Source organism: Octopus sinensis, linkage group LG3 (genome assembly GCF_006345805.1).
Source record: "Octopus sinensis linkage group LG3, ASM634580v1, whole genome shotgun sequence".
NCBI lineage: Eukaryota > Metazoa > Mollusca > Cephalopoda > Octopoda > Octopodidae > Octopus > Octopus sinensis.
Window position 1 is genome coordinate 165,456,055 of NC_042999.1, and position 15,721 is coordinate 165,471,775.

The following is a 15,721-nucleotide window of genomic DNA, read 5'->3' on the forward strand; positions in this document are numbered from 1 at the left end:
GGAGCACCAGTGGGGAAGGTTTGGGGTAAAGAGAAACGATGACAGGTAGGGTTGGTGGCAGGTTCTAGACAGAATGAAAAGTAGGAACTAAAACGTAGGATATCACGAGTGGGGGAGGGGGCTGGAAGAAGATAGCCGGTTGAGGCAGTGACACATTTCAAAACAGGAGGAACATAAGATAACAGGTTAAGTGGGACGTTTGATGAGCTGCAGCGCTAGCTGCTTCTGTCCAGGGGGAGAGAGGCAGGGGTAAAATACATAGTGAGAAAGTATATTGAGGAGGAGGGGTAGGAGGAACAGACACACGTAGTGGTGGCGGTGTAGAGGGGATATCCGGTGAGGATGGTGTAAACAGTGTTCTCCGGTACGGGTGGTGGGGGTGGGAGGGCGGGTGAACCGCAAACGAATGGCGGGCTGCGAAGATTTTGATTGGGGACAGTAGACTTAAAACAATCGGGGTTTGAAGAAATGAACAGAGTAACGAACAAATTAACTTGGTACCGAGGGGTTAAACAAATTAAAGGGTTATATTTTAAGAACAAGCAGAATTAGTGAATATATTCGAACATTTAAGGGTTAGCGGCAAATGTATGTGTGTAGTACAAGAGTCGGAAGAAATTAAATGAGAATTCTTAGCTTGCTTGCTATGATCATCGCTGTGTGGTCAAGAAAGGGTGAATGAAAGAGAAGCACACGAGGTGATTATTTATATAGGTTCACCGGAAGTGGGTTGGACGAACGAAATATCTTCATACCGAGGCATTTTAAAAAAATTTAAGAATTTTGAGGAGGAAAGAACACGCAGGTTAGCGAATGGCGGGCTGCGAGATTTTGATTGGGGACAGTAGACTTCCTCTCATTTAAATTACGTTCTAGTAATATTCCAAAGTTTCTAGATGGTGTGTAATATTCACTACGATTTATATTCATTCTCGCTAGATGGTGTGTAATATTCCCTACGATTTATATTCATTCTCGCTGCTCCTTCATTTCAACCCCATATTTTAAGCGTTGGTCATAAACCAAATCCCGTTTCTCTATTATCTTATCGCCATTGTCAGCATGGCTTCCTGTCCTCTCGATTCCCTCTTTGCTTTCAAGGCCACCCTCAGGATTCCTTACAAAGTACTATCCCCGCTACCTCTCATTTAAATTATGTTTTACCCACCCCCCACCCCACCCCAATCCCTAACTCCTTATAAACCAGTGTACGATTTTATTTCGTCCCATTTCTCGAGCTACTTGATGACAACACGGATCTCAGAAATATGCCCAGATAAGCGTTCTTCACTTTTTAACCTGTTATTCATTCATATTTTTTAAGCGCTGATCGTAAACCTAATCCCGTTTCTCTACTATCTTTATCTATATCGCCATTGCCAACTCGGCTTCTTGTCTGTTCTGTTTTCAGGCCCCTTCGTGTTATTCCATTCCAAATGACTTCTTACAAGTACTATCTCGCCCCCTCTCATTTAAATTACGTTCTACTAATATTTCCAAAGTTTCTAGATGGTGTGTAATATTCACTGCAGTATGCATGTTTAACCTTTTAGCATTTAAACTGACCATTCCTGGCCCACATATTCTACCCATTTTATGATCAAACTGGCCAGATCTAGCCTCTCACACCTATCCTACAATATCATTCTAAAAATAAACAATCATCAAAATTTTGAAGTGACAAGATAGTGCATTATTAATCCAAAACAATATGAATAAATAATCATTTAACAAAATGATCTGAATGCTAAAGGGTCAAAGCAAAAACATAGCAGCTATTACAATAATGAAAGCATAAAAGAAGAAAAAACGGAAACCCAAGCTAGATTGTAACACTGATCTAAAATAGCAACAGGAGTCCATTAATATATGGGATACTGAACTGCTATTATGACCATATTCTCCAACACAGATGCGAAATTTAAAAAATGGTATATAATTTAAAGTTTTTAACTCGTAGATAAAGAATGACCTAGAGAGTTTTCTAGGAACTGTGTTGTTTGATTTAGTCTGCCTGACTGACCAGCAACTGCTGCTCTCAGTTCATTGTTGAAAGTGAGCGATTAGTGATTAAAAGAGCATCTCGCTTTAAAATCTCTTGCTCTGATAATAAATAAATAAGCAAATGGCTGTAGGGTGTGAGTTGGATGAGATTTGTCTACTGTTTTTAACAGGTCGAATGACTGCATCATAGCCATATCTCGGTAGTATGTTCGTATAATCTTTATATATAAAAGTGAGGTTGTGTGCTGTCTGTCTCCTATGATTTAGATTCCTAACTACTCCCACATTTTGCGGTGCAGTTTAACCAAAACCAGGTATCTTATAGTCGTGATTCATATCGAGCCCTTCTGGGTATTAGCATGAGTCTACGATTTAAAAAAAAATTTACCATCAATTTTTCCCATTTTTAATGCATTTTTGGCATATATAAGGGAAATAACTCTCTAAAAAATTATTATTAAATCTCAGAACGTAAAAAGCTACAGTAACACCCCCCTTTGTGGTTAGCCATATTGAGATGGCTATTATACTTTACATCTCTAAAAATGCTTATATAGTTATTTCCCTTACAAACCCGAGCAATGCCGGATGATACTGCTAGTTGTTTTATAATTTAATAATGCCATATCTACCACTCTGGCAAATTGGAGCAAGAAGAGTTACCTACCCTACTTGTTGACCCACTGCACGATACTAAATAAACGAAAAATCTTCCCACTCACAAATAAGATTCTTTATAACCTGAGTTGAGAAATTTTGGTAAGTTGTAGCAACAGTATGTAGAAATGGCTATTGTTTCTTTCCTGGGGTAACAATCCAATGGATATACGAAAATAAGAATATTCTTTAGAATATGAACTTTACCAGAGAGATAAAACATTTTTTTAATATTTACATTGGTAGAATCGTTAGCATGTCAGGCAAAATGCTTAGTAGCATTTCGTCCGTCTTTATGTTCTGAGTTCAAATACCTCTGAGGTCGACTTTGCTTTCATCTTTTTGGGGGTCAAGAAAATAAGTACCAACTGGACACTGGGGTTGATGTAATTGACTTGGCCCCTCCCTTGAAATTCCTGGCTTTGTTCCGAAATCTGAAATCAGTATTTACATTGGTACTAAGGTGGGCAACCTGGCAGAATCCTTAGCACACCAGGCAAAATGCTTAGCGGCATTTTGTCTGTCTTTATCTTCTGAGTTCAAATTCAACTGAGGTTGACTTTGCTTTTATCTATTCAGGGTTGATAAAATAAGCACCAACTGAACACCAGTCGATTGCAACTGACTTAGCTCCTTCCATGAAATTGTGGTCTTGTGCCAAAATTTGAAGCCAGTAATTACCCTTTTTAAGGTAATAAACTGGCAGAATTGTTAACATGCTGAGCAAAATGCTTAGTGGCGTTTCGTCTGTCTTTACGTTTTGAGTTCAAATTCTTCTGAGGTCAGCTTTGCCTTTCATCCTTTCAGGGTCAATAAAAATAAGTACCACATGAGTACTAGAGGTCAATGTAATGACTTACCCATTGCCCCGAAATTGCTGGCCTTCTGCTAAAATTTGAAATCAATATTTAAATTAGCACTGTGTTTCCACTTTTATCAAGTATTATCTTATTTATATATCAGTAGCTTGGACAAAAGCATTGTTACTGTTAAGGGGTAAATAATTCACAAAGATATACAATAAATAGTTTTACTAGAAACATTGACATGACATGTAAATGATAAATACATGTTCAATATAACAAATACCAAAAGTCTTTTTCACTGCTGTAGGTTAAGCAACGCTTTGACTCTTCAAGTTGTAATGCTTCCTATCTTCATGACTATCTGCTACAAACTGCCCAATCATATATCTTGCTACATGTACTCACTTGCTACATGTACTCACTTGCTACATGTACTCACTTGCTACATGTACTCACTTGCTACATGTACTCACTTGCTACATGTACTCTATAACATTTTCATATCTCCCTGGAAGCATAAAAGCTTGATACTTTAGTTAGGCCAAGCATTTTCCTAAGGAATCCTTGATTACGGGTTTCATCCTGTTCTTTCATCAACACTGGTAAGGTACTTTTCTACAATAAGTGTCATCATCATCATCATCATCATTGTCACCTTCACCACACCACACCATCAACAACAACAAAAACAACATCATCATCATTGCCATTGCTATCATGAATTGTTGCATATTGCTCGAGTTTAGACTTGATTTTTATCTGCTTAAATGAGTTTAAGTTTCTTAAATGAGATTAGTGCTGTTTCCAGCTTGCGTCACAAAGTTATACAATCATCATCACCATCATCATCATTGCTTAATAGTTACTTTTCCAGACGTAATTTGTTGAGGCAGATTTACAACAGCCTGATGCTCCTCTCATTGCCAAGCCTCCCGTTTCCTAGTAAGGTAATATTCCCTACGTCCTGACATGTTTTCATGGAAGATTAGAAACGACACATTCCTTGCATGACTGTGACATACACTTACACAGCTATCATATGAAATCAAGGCAAAGAGACAGTAACACACAGATGTGCATGCACACAAACATACATACAAACATGTATATATATTTATATATGATGGATACATAGGCACTGGTGTGACTGTGTGGTAAGAAGTTTGCTTCCTAACCACATGGCTTTGTGTTCAGTACCATGACATGACACCTTGGGTTAGTGTCTTGTGAGTGGATTTGGCAGACAGAAACTGAAAGAAGCCTGTTGTGTGTGTGTATATATACACACACACACATATATTTGTAGATATATATGTATATTTATATATAATGGGCTTCTTTCATTTTCTGTCAACCAAATCCATTCAAGGTTTTGGTCAGCTTAGGTCTATAGTAGCAGACACTTGCCCAAGGTGCCACACAGTGGAACTGAACCTGAGACCATATGATTGGGAAGCATACTTCTTGCCTCACAACCACACCTGCACCTGTATATATGATAGATATACAATAAATTGTTTTTGCAAGGGACATTTGTGTAACAAAGAAATGACAATACATAATTGAAAGCTCAATACAACATTAACCAAAAGCTTCTCGATTATGGGGCACTTAAATTGTTTCAGATTAAGAAGCTAAGTCCATTAGGTTGTTGTACTTTCTGCCTTTTCTATTACCTACAGCCACATATCTTGCTAAATAAGTGTATTGTAAGAGGTATTCCTTCATATTAACAGTTTTGTAATTCTGTATAACATCTTCACAATTACTTCAGTTTAGAGACAAATGTTTCTAATCTGAAAAACAAATAAATAAAATAATAATAATAATAATAATAATAAATCTTAACTGATTGGAAGTGTTATCATGTACATTGTTTTGTCTTGGTATAAAAGATGGGCTACAGCAAATATTCTGCTCAATACCACAGATTTGCTTGTCAGTTGTTTGACCTTAACCAGTTGAGCATGTCCCTTAGTGGCTGACGATATGTGAATCTCTGATCACGAGCAGAAGTAGTGGGGGAGCATCATAGCCATGTGTTGAGAGGGATTCTTTGGGGTTTGAATAATTCACCTCTGGAAACATGGGTGGTTCTTTCAACATCCTTAAACAACCCTTATTCAGGGACCTTTTGAGCTTGGTGGGTTACTCGACCAGAACAAAATTCTAACTGGGCCCCACCTGCAAGGTCATGTGCTGTTTATCTTGATATGAGATCACCATGTCGCGCACATATGGTTGTGATGCATGTGCCTTGTGTACCCTTATCAGACGGGTAGTCATGATGGGTATACTGGGCTTCGTATATTTTACCCCAGTGTCATTTTGATGGCATGCACTGCTCTCTCACTCAATAATAATAATAATAATAATAATAATAATAATAACCATCACCACCACTACCACAATCATCTACGGTGGCAGGCTAGCAGAGTCATTAGCATGTCAGGCGAAATTCTTAGCGGTATTTTGTCTGTCACTACGTCCTGAGTTCAAATTTTGCCGGGGTCGACTTTGCCTTTCGGGGTCGATAAATTAAGTATCAGTCAAGTACTGGTGCCGATGTGATCGATTGTCTTCCTCCCCACAAAAATCCAGGCTTTGTGCTTATAGTAGATAGGATTATTATTATTACCAACATCTAAATTTTGAGGGAAGTAACTCTGCTTCATAATTCCCAAATTACATAACTTAGACTGCAGGTACTTCATCTAAACTTATTGAAAGTCATCACAGTGAAACGATGTCGCATAATTTGCCTTTCAATAACTGCAGTTGTCTTTCTGTTTATCTGTTTCCATGTACATAGCAGTGTCTATGCATAACACACACACACATACACACATATATATATATATATATATATATATATATATATGCTTTATTTAAAGCAGCAGAAAATTCAACAAAACCTGTTATTCTGAGTTTCCCGTTGCCGTTCATCGGACAATTTTTTGCAACGGGAAACTCAGAGTAACAGATTTTGTTGAATTTTCTGCTGCTTTAAATAAAGCATATTACTCTACCACTGGTATTTGAGTACTCTTTTTTCCACCTTGTTTCACATTTATGTTTACTCCGGTATATATATATATATATATATAACTTTAAGCCACTCAACTGTAAAACTAATGATAAACTTATACCAAGGAATATATATTCATAGAAAACTAGTTTCATGAAAAGAGCTGGTGCTTTTCATTGCAACAAGATCAAAATTAGTAAATGAGTGTGATTGATAATGATAGATAAGAGCAGGGAAAAAGTGTGTGTGTGTGTGTTGAGTGGACTGGAGCAATGTGAAATAAAAAAAAGTCTTGCTCAAGGACACATCGTACCACTGGGATTGAACTCATGTCTTTAAGATTATGAGCTGGTTACCCTAACCACCAAGCCACGTGCTTTCACACATACACACACACACACACACACACATATATATATATATATATATATATATATACACACACACACACATACACACACACACACACACACACACACACATTTCATATATATATACATACAGGTTGCGATGGGTAAATTGCCGCCATTTTATATTTCTAATTCCGCACATGCAAATTGCTTGTTTTTTATTTTGTCAACTGCACAGTATAGTAGGGTCATTTGGGCCATCTGCAAGCAAAACAGCACCATGACACAATTCACTCTATCAGAAATTTGGAAACGACAACATGCTGCACTGCTTGGCATTTGCACTGGAACTCAAATACAAATATTTCAGAGTGTTTGGGTGTCGATCTGAGGACATGTACTGAAAAGGATAAAAAAATCAAACATCCAGTCAACATCACGGTGTTTGGAGTGGTCACTAGTGATGGTGATTTTATGCCTCAGACTCAACACAGAGGCCTACATCAAGTGCCTGGAGGAGGTAGTATTGCTCTGGGTCAAGAAAGTGGATACTGGAATAACCTATATCTGGCAACAGGACTCTGCACCATGCTTAATAAGCAGGAGAACCCACTCATGGCTACCAGTCATGGCTATTTCTGCTACCACATTACCCTTAAAATCTGGCTGCCTAACTCCCCAGACTGCAACACTCTTGATAATTATGTGTGGGGCACAGTTGAGAGAGAGACCAACAAAGTTCCTTCTAACACCTAAGATGAAGTGAAGGCAAGGATTATGGCAGCATTCACCAACTTAAGCAAGGAGACCATCCAGAAGTGTTGCAGGAGATTCTGAAGTCTTCTGGAGGCCGTGGTTGAAGCCAATGGCGATTTTATTGAATAAACTTTACTCTTTAGTGTTTCAAGATATTTTGTTTATGTAATTTTGGTAAATATATCTGTTAAAATGAGATGTCAGTGTTATTTTCATTTTTGTGTAATTTAAATGACAGTTTATTCACCACAACTTATATATATATATATATATATATATATATATATATATATATATATATATAGAAAAACATATATATATATATATATATTATATATATATATATATAATATATATATTTAGAAAAACATAAATCCAGAAGCACACTCTAAGAAGTAGAGCAGTCTGTTTTTTTCCTGATGAAGGCTGCTTTATTGTGTTACCCTTGGTTTCCCATCCATAAAGGTAACCTCATAAACTGGCCTTCACCTGGAATAAACACATAAATGCATATATATATATATATATATAGAGAGAGAGAGAGAGAGAGAGAGTCAATGTAGCAAAGACCAAAGTTCTAGTAAGCAGAAAGGCAAACTCACCACACACCCCTTCAGGTAGGTGGCCCTGCTCGATCTGTAGAAAAGGTGTAGGTAGAAACTCCATAAGATGTACCCAGTGTAAGCAACATCCAAGGAAAATTAACCGAGAAGATAGCTTTCGTGTGCGGCAGATGCACAGGGGCAATTGACACCATTGATACTCAGAAAACAGATTCCATTACACTCCTTGGGGAGGAACTAGAAGTAGTTGATAGTTTCTGCTACCTAGGTGACCAAGTTAGTAGTGGGGGTGGATGCTCAGAGAGCGTTACCACTAGAATAAGAATAGCTTGGACAAAGTTTAGGAAGCTTCTCCCCCTACTGGCAACAAAGGGTCTCTCGCTCAGAGTGAAAGGTAGGTTGTACGATGCATGTGTACGAACTGCCATGCTTCATGGCAGTGAAACATGGGCCGTGACTGCAGAGGACATGCATAGGCTTGAAAGAAATGAAGCTAGCATGATCCGCTGGATGTGTAATGTTAGTGTCCATGCACGACAGAGTGTGAGCGTCCTGGTTGGGCATAAGAAGCATTGGATGCAGCATGCAGGAGAGACGATTGCATTGGTACGGTCATGTACTAAGAATGGACGAGGAGAGATGTATGAAGTGCCGCTTCCAAACTGTTGAAGGAACCTGGGGTAGAGGTAGACCCAGGAAGACATGGGACGAGGTGGTCAAGCATGACCTTCGTACTTTGAGCCTCACTGTAGCTATGACGAAAGACCGAGACCTCTGGAGATATGCTGTGACTTCAAAGACCCGACAAATGAAGTGAGTTCATGGCTTGCAGGATGACCTGCTGTGCTTACCTTGGATTGTAGAGTGACCCGCTGTTCTTGAGGAGACCTGTTGAGTCAAGTTCGTCAACATCAAAAATTTGAATGGTAATTGTAGTTAAGACACCAGTGCTGGTGACACGTAAAAGCACCGTTCGAGCGTAGCAGTTACAAGCATCGCCTGACTGGCGTCCGTGTCGGTGACATGTAAAAGCACCAACCGATCATGGCCGTTTGCCACCCTGTGTGGGCTCCTGTGCCAGTGGCACATAAAAAACACCCACTACACTCACAGAGTGGTTGGCGTTAGGAAGGGCATCCAGCTGTAGAAACACTGCCAGATCAGACTGGAGCTTGGTACAGCTTCCATGGCTTACCAGACCCTGGTCGAACCGTCCAACCCATGCTAGCATGGAAAATGGATGTTAAATGATGATGATGATGATGATATATATATATAGAGAGAGAGAGAGCAATAAGAAAATGGAGGGGATCAATAGTTGGTTCATCAACTTTAAGACATTATATTATGTCAACTTATTTATTTATTTACTAAAATGACAATTACAAGAATATGTGTATATGTATATATAAAATATATAAAGATACTAGTAATTATTAAAATATATAACATACAGTCCTGTATGTTATATATTGTAATAATTACTGGTATCTTTATATATTTTATATGTAAAGCAGAATATGTTATACATATGTATATTCTTGTAATTGTCATTTTAGTATATAAATAAATAAATTGACATAGTATAATGTCTAAAAGTTTTTTGAACCACCTATTGATCTCCTCCATTTTCTTATTGCTATATAAATTAATGGTAAAATAACTCTTTACCTTCACCCATTTAGTACACTAGGTAATGTAATTGCAATGCCATAAAAACACTTGTGTATTAATAATTGGGTATTCTACCGGCAGTATATTGGATAGATATTATCCCTTAGTTAGATTCACAACTTCTAACTTTCTTGGAATATATATAAATGTAATAACAGGTTGCAATGGGTAAATCATCGCCATTTTGTATTTTTAATTTCGTGCATGCACATTGTTTGTTTTTGATTTTGTCAACAACGCAGTATAGTAGGGTCAGTTGGGCACCATCTGTGAGAAAAGCAGCATGATGTTGCAATTCACTCTGCCAGAAATTTGGGAACGACATGCTGCACTGCTTGGCATTTGTGCCAGCAGCTCCAATACAAACATTTCAGAGTGTTTGGGTGTCAATCTGAGGAAAGTGCAGAGGATTCAGAAAGAGTTGGATGAGTCTAATGGTGATGGTACGGCAGCTCGAAACATTCTCATCATTCTGATAAGAAAAGAGCTACTGAATTTGCTGGTGAGATCCAGGCCATGATTGACAATGATCCCCCCCAAGTCAATCAGGTCTATCATCGCCAGGGACATTGGAATGTCTGAGTTTCTTATCAGGCAGGTAGTACTTGAAGACATTTGGTATTCCTCATACAAGATGAGAAAGGGCCAATTTTTATCCCAAGCCATCAAGGACAAGAAGAAAGACTGCACTACGAAGCTTTTGAACAAACTCATGCATGCCCTCCATGCTTTGGTTTTTCTCAGACAAGAAAAATTTCTGGCAGGATCAGATGGTGAACACACAGAACAACCATTGGCTTGCCGTGTCTCCAAAACATGTACTAAGAGTGTTAAAAATCAAACATCCAGTCAACATCATGGTGTTTGGAGTGATCACTAGTGATGGCAACATTATGCCTCTATTCATCTTGCCACACAGCCTCATACTCAACACATAGGCCTACATCAAGAGCCTGCAGGAGGTAGTGTTGCCCTGGGTCAAGAGAGTGGATGCTGGAAGACTATGTCTGGCAACAAGACTCTGCACCATGCCACACAAGCAGGAGAACCCAGTCATGGCTGTTAGACAATTTCTGTGGCCACCTAACTCCCCAGACTGCAACCCACTTGATAATTATGTGTGAGGCACAATTGAGCAAGAGATTAACAAAACTCCTAACACCAAAGATGAACTGAAGACAAGGATTATGGCAGCATTCACCAACTTAAACAAGGAGACCGTTCAGAAGAGCTGCAGGAGATTATGAAGTTGTCTGGAGGCCAATGACAATTTTATTGAATAACTCTACTCTTTAGTATCTCAAGATACTTTTTTTCAATTTTGGTACATATATCTGTCAATATCTGTCAGTATTATTTTCATTTTTACATAATTTAGATGACATTTTATTCACCGCTCCCTAAACATGTATATATAAATATGCGCGGGCATAGCTGTGTGGTAAATAGCTTGCTTCCCAACCACATGGTTCCAGTTTCAGTCCTGCTGCATGGCACATTGGGCAAACAGCTTCTCCTATAGCCTTGGGCTGAACAAAGCACTGTGAGTGGATTTGGTTGACGGAAACTGAAAGAAGTCCATCATATATACATGTGTATGTATATATATATATATATTTTTATGTGTGTATGTTTTTTGTGTCTGTGTTTTCCCCCCACCGTTGCTTGACCCAAAGACCCAAGACATACACACTTAGATATTTACAAATATATATGTGTATGTATACATACATACATACATACATACATACATACATACATACATACATACACACACACACACACACACATACACACATACATACATACATACATACATACATACATACAATCAGCTTTTTTTCACAGCTTCCATCTAGTTTGGTCAGCCTGAGAATATAGTAGAAGACTCTTGCCCAAGGTGCCATGCAGTGGGACTGAACCCAGAACCATGCGGTTGGGAAGCAAGCTTGTTACCACACAGCCATATATAAATATTTATGTATATATATATATATATATATACGTTTATATATTTGTTTTGCAAGATTTTTGATGTGAAATCGTGTGTTGAAACAGATATTGTTGTATTTAGGAATGGTCATTTTGCCAGTTTAGCCAATAAATATATATATATATTATATATATATATATATATATATATATATATACACATCATCATCATTCATTTAGTGTTTGCTTTCCATGCTGGTATGGGTTAGATACTTTGACTGAAACTGCTAGGCTGGAGAGCTGCACCAGATTCCAATCTGATTTGGCATGGTTTATACAAGTAGATGCCCTTCGTAATGCCAACCACTCCAAGAGTGTAATGGTTGCTTTTTACATGCCGCCAGCGTTGGTGCTATCCACATGACACCAGCAACAGCCACAACTATGATTTTACTTGTTTTGGTGAGTCTTCTCAAGCACGGCATATTGCCAAGGGTGCCTTTTACATGTCACTGGCATGGGAGCCTGTTATGTGACACCAGCATTGGCCATGACTATGGTTTCATTGGGCTTTATTGGGACTTCTCACACACAGCATATTGCCAAAGGTCCTGGTAACTTGTCATTGCCTCCATGAGGCCCAGTATTCAAAGACCATGCCTCACCACTTCATCCATGTCTTCATGGGTCTACCTCCTCTACATACAGACAGACACACACACATGTATACCATACTGCTTTCTTATTTTTATATTTTCGTATATTTTTATTCATTTCCTAACATTATACTTATTTATTGAATTTTGGTTATTATACGTTCTATAATTATATTATTAATAGTTATCGCCATACTAATATGGCAGTCTATAAATATAAGACTAAAGCTGTTGCTGATTAGCACCAAGAGGCCATCGCCTCTAGCTAGCTATATGACACATGAACCTGCGTCCATTACAGACGGTCAGTAGTGACACCTGCTGGTTCTGACTACGCTGCATTGATAAAGGGCAACAACCCTGAAACATGTCTGCAGATGTCTGGCTAGCAAGGTGAAGCGGCTGACCTCCCCTGTTCGAAGGTTGTAATGGACGCAGGTTCGTGTGTCATATAGCTAGCTAGAGGCGGTGGCCTCTTGGAGCTAATCAGCGACAGCTTTAGTCTTATATTTATAGACTGCCATATTAGTATGGCGATAACTATTAATATCCAGTAACGCTGCCGTAATCTCCTTTAGAGAGACTTAGTAATTTTAATATTTCTATTATTATATTATTATTTTTATTATTAATATTATTCTCTAATTTACCTTTTGCTCGCTACTTTATTTTATCCTTATTTTATTTATCCTTACTTTATTCTATTTTACTTTAATTTTTTTCTTTTATGTTTTTTTTAACTACTTCTTAATTATTTTTTAATTCTTACGATATTATTTGCATATTCACCATCTAATAATTTTATTTTTTATTATTATCCAAAATTTTTCTTATAATCTTTTTTTATTATAAACCTTCTTTTACCATTATCCATTTGCTTTCGTATAATTCTTTATGGTATGCCTTCTACTGTATACTCCTTTATTTATCTAATTATTGATATGCTGGCCACTCTTCTTGTTTCATACCCTTCCCACCATCGTATAATTTTAGTCATATTGTCTCGATTTTGTAGTCATTTGGTTTTAAAAGAGTATATATACAAGGCTATCAAATAAATAAATATATAAATAATATAGGCGCGGGAGTGGCTGTGTGGTAAGTAGCTTGCTAATCAACCACATGGTTCCGGGTTCAGTCCCACTGTGTGGCATCTTGGGCAAGTGTCTTCTATTATAGCCTCGGGCCGACCAAAGCCTTGTGAGTGGATTTGGTAGACTGAAACTGAAAGAAGCCTGTCGTATATATGTATATATATATATGTATGTGTGTGTGTGTATGTTTGTGTGTCTGTGTTTGTCCCCTAGCATTGCTTGACAACCGATGCTGGTGTGTTTACGTCCCCATTACTTAGCGGTTCGGCAAAAGAGACCAATCGAATAAGTACTGGGCTTACAAAGAATAAGTCCCGGGGTCGATTTGCTCGACTAAAGGCGGTGCTCCAGCATGGCCGCAGTCAAATGACTGAAACAAGTAAAAGAGTAAAAGAGTAAATAACTACGTGACCTTGCACTTATTTAACCCTAAAACTGGTTGTTGAATAAAATTAAAAGATGAAAGAAACCAACTTTTTGTTGTAGGAGTAGTGAGATGCTTCACTATCCGACTCCCCCTCTTACTTCATCCTCTAACTTCTTTCATCATTATAAATCTTCATTACCCTGCACGTAACGTCTTGTTTTCTCCTATAATACTACCAAACTGAACTAACAAATTCATTCTATGAGAAGCAAGGCTCATAGAATCATGAAGATGCACATCCCATTGGATTTTGAACGTTTTTAAATGTTATGGTTCGTGTATTCACCTGATGGAAACAGTTTTTTCTAATGGTGTAATGTCTCCATTAATCAATTAAAAATTTGCTGGAAACAGCTGTAGTGCATTGACACATATCCATCTGTTGTTATTTTTTCATTTATTATCCACCTCTCTCGGAACCTGCTCCTTGCATAGATCCAAAGTATATTATAGACTGTACATTTAGTGCAATGTCTGTTTCTTGATTAGTCTCAGGGCTATTGATATACTCTGTCGGCTACAGTTAATTGTATGCATAACCTGAATGTCTTTCTGCCTGTACTTTGGTATCCTTGTGTATTTTCATCTATTTTTGTTGGGTACACATTTCACTTTTCGACCTCGCCTGGTGCCTCACCATTTAAGTACCTGATTCACTTGAATCTTGATCTATCATATGGGTGCATGCGCACACGCATGTGTGTGTGTGTGTGTGCGCACGCATGTGTATGTGTGTGTATTGTTAGGTATAATTTTGCACCTGTCAGTATTCTCTTTAGTGGTGATTTTGGTTGTTCTTTACTTTTGATGAATTTGTGTTTGTAGAATATGGTTCATCTTAGGGTCTTTAGTGAGCATACGTAAATTTTTAATTATGATGTTATATCTTTCATTATTTATATATATATATACAAAGGGAAAGAGAGAGATAGGGATAGAGGGAGTTGTTCATGTTACTATTATTGTTCAGTTCTTGTCAGAATCCCTCAGGATTTTTTAGTCTCTTGGACTATTGCCAATTGACCAACTTTCTGACAACCATTACCATCACTTCCCTCCAAATTTATTATTATTATCATTATCATTATTATTATTATTATTATTATTATTATTATTATTATTATTATTATTATTATTAAGGTGGTGAGCTGGCAGAATCATTAGTGTACTAGATAAAATGCTTAACTGTAATTCGCTCATCACTACATTCTGAGTTCAAATTCTGCTGAGGTCAACTTTGCCTTTCATCCTTTTAGAGTCAATAAAATAAATACCAGTTGAATACCGGGGTCAATGTAATCGATTCATTTCCTCCCCCAAAATCGCTGCCCTTGTGGCAAAATTTGAAACCATTGTTGTTGTTGTTGTTGATAATAACAACAATAATAATAATAGATATGGAGGGAAGTTATTATTATTAATGGAGTGGTGAGCTGGCAGAATAGTTACCACTCCAAGCAAAATGCATAGCGGCATTCCATCTGTCTTTACATTCTGAGTTCAAATTCTGTCATGGTTGACTTTGTCTTTCATTTTACTGGGGTCAATAAAATAAGTAACACTTGAGCGCTGGGGTCAATGTAATGAACTTAGTCCCTCCCCAAAATTGCTGGCCTTGTGCCAAAATCTGGAATGATTATTATTATCATAGTGAGAAAGTAATACATACCATCAAAGAGACACTAGGGTACAGATATATGAAGCCCAATATACCCATCATGACTATTCATCTGATAAGGGTACACCAGGCGCTTGCATCACAACCATGTGTGCA

The 15,721-nt window shown here is 37.7% G+C and overlaps 1 protein-coding gene across 4 annotated transcripts in view; it reads left to right on the plus strand.

The window, feature by feature from the left end:
• Positions 1-15,721, plus strand: part of LOC115209623 (cilia- and flagella-associated protein 300-like) — a 281,205-nt gene that overhangs the window by 33,933 nt on the left and 231,551 nt on the right. The window lies entirely within an intron of this gene.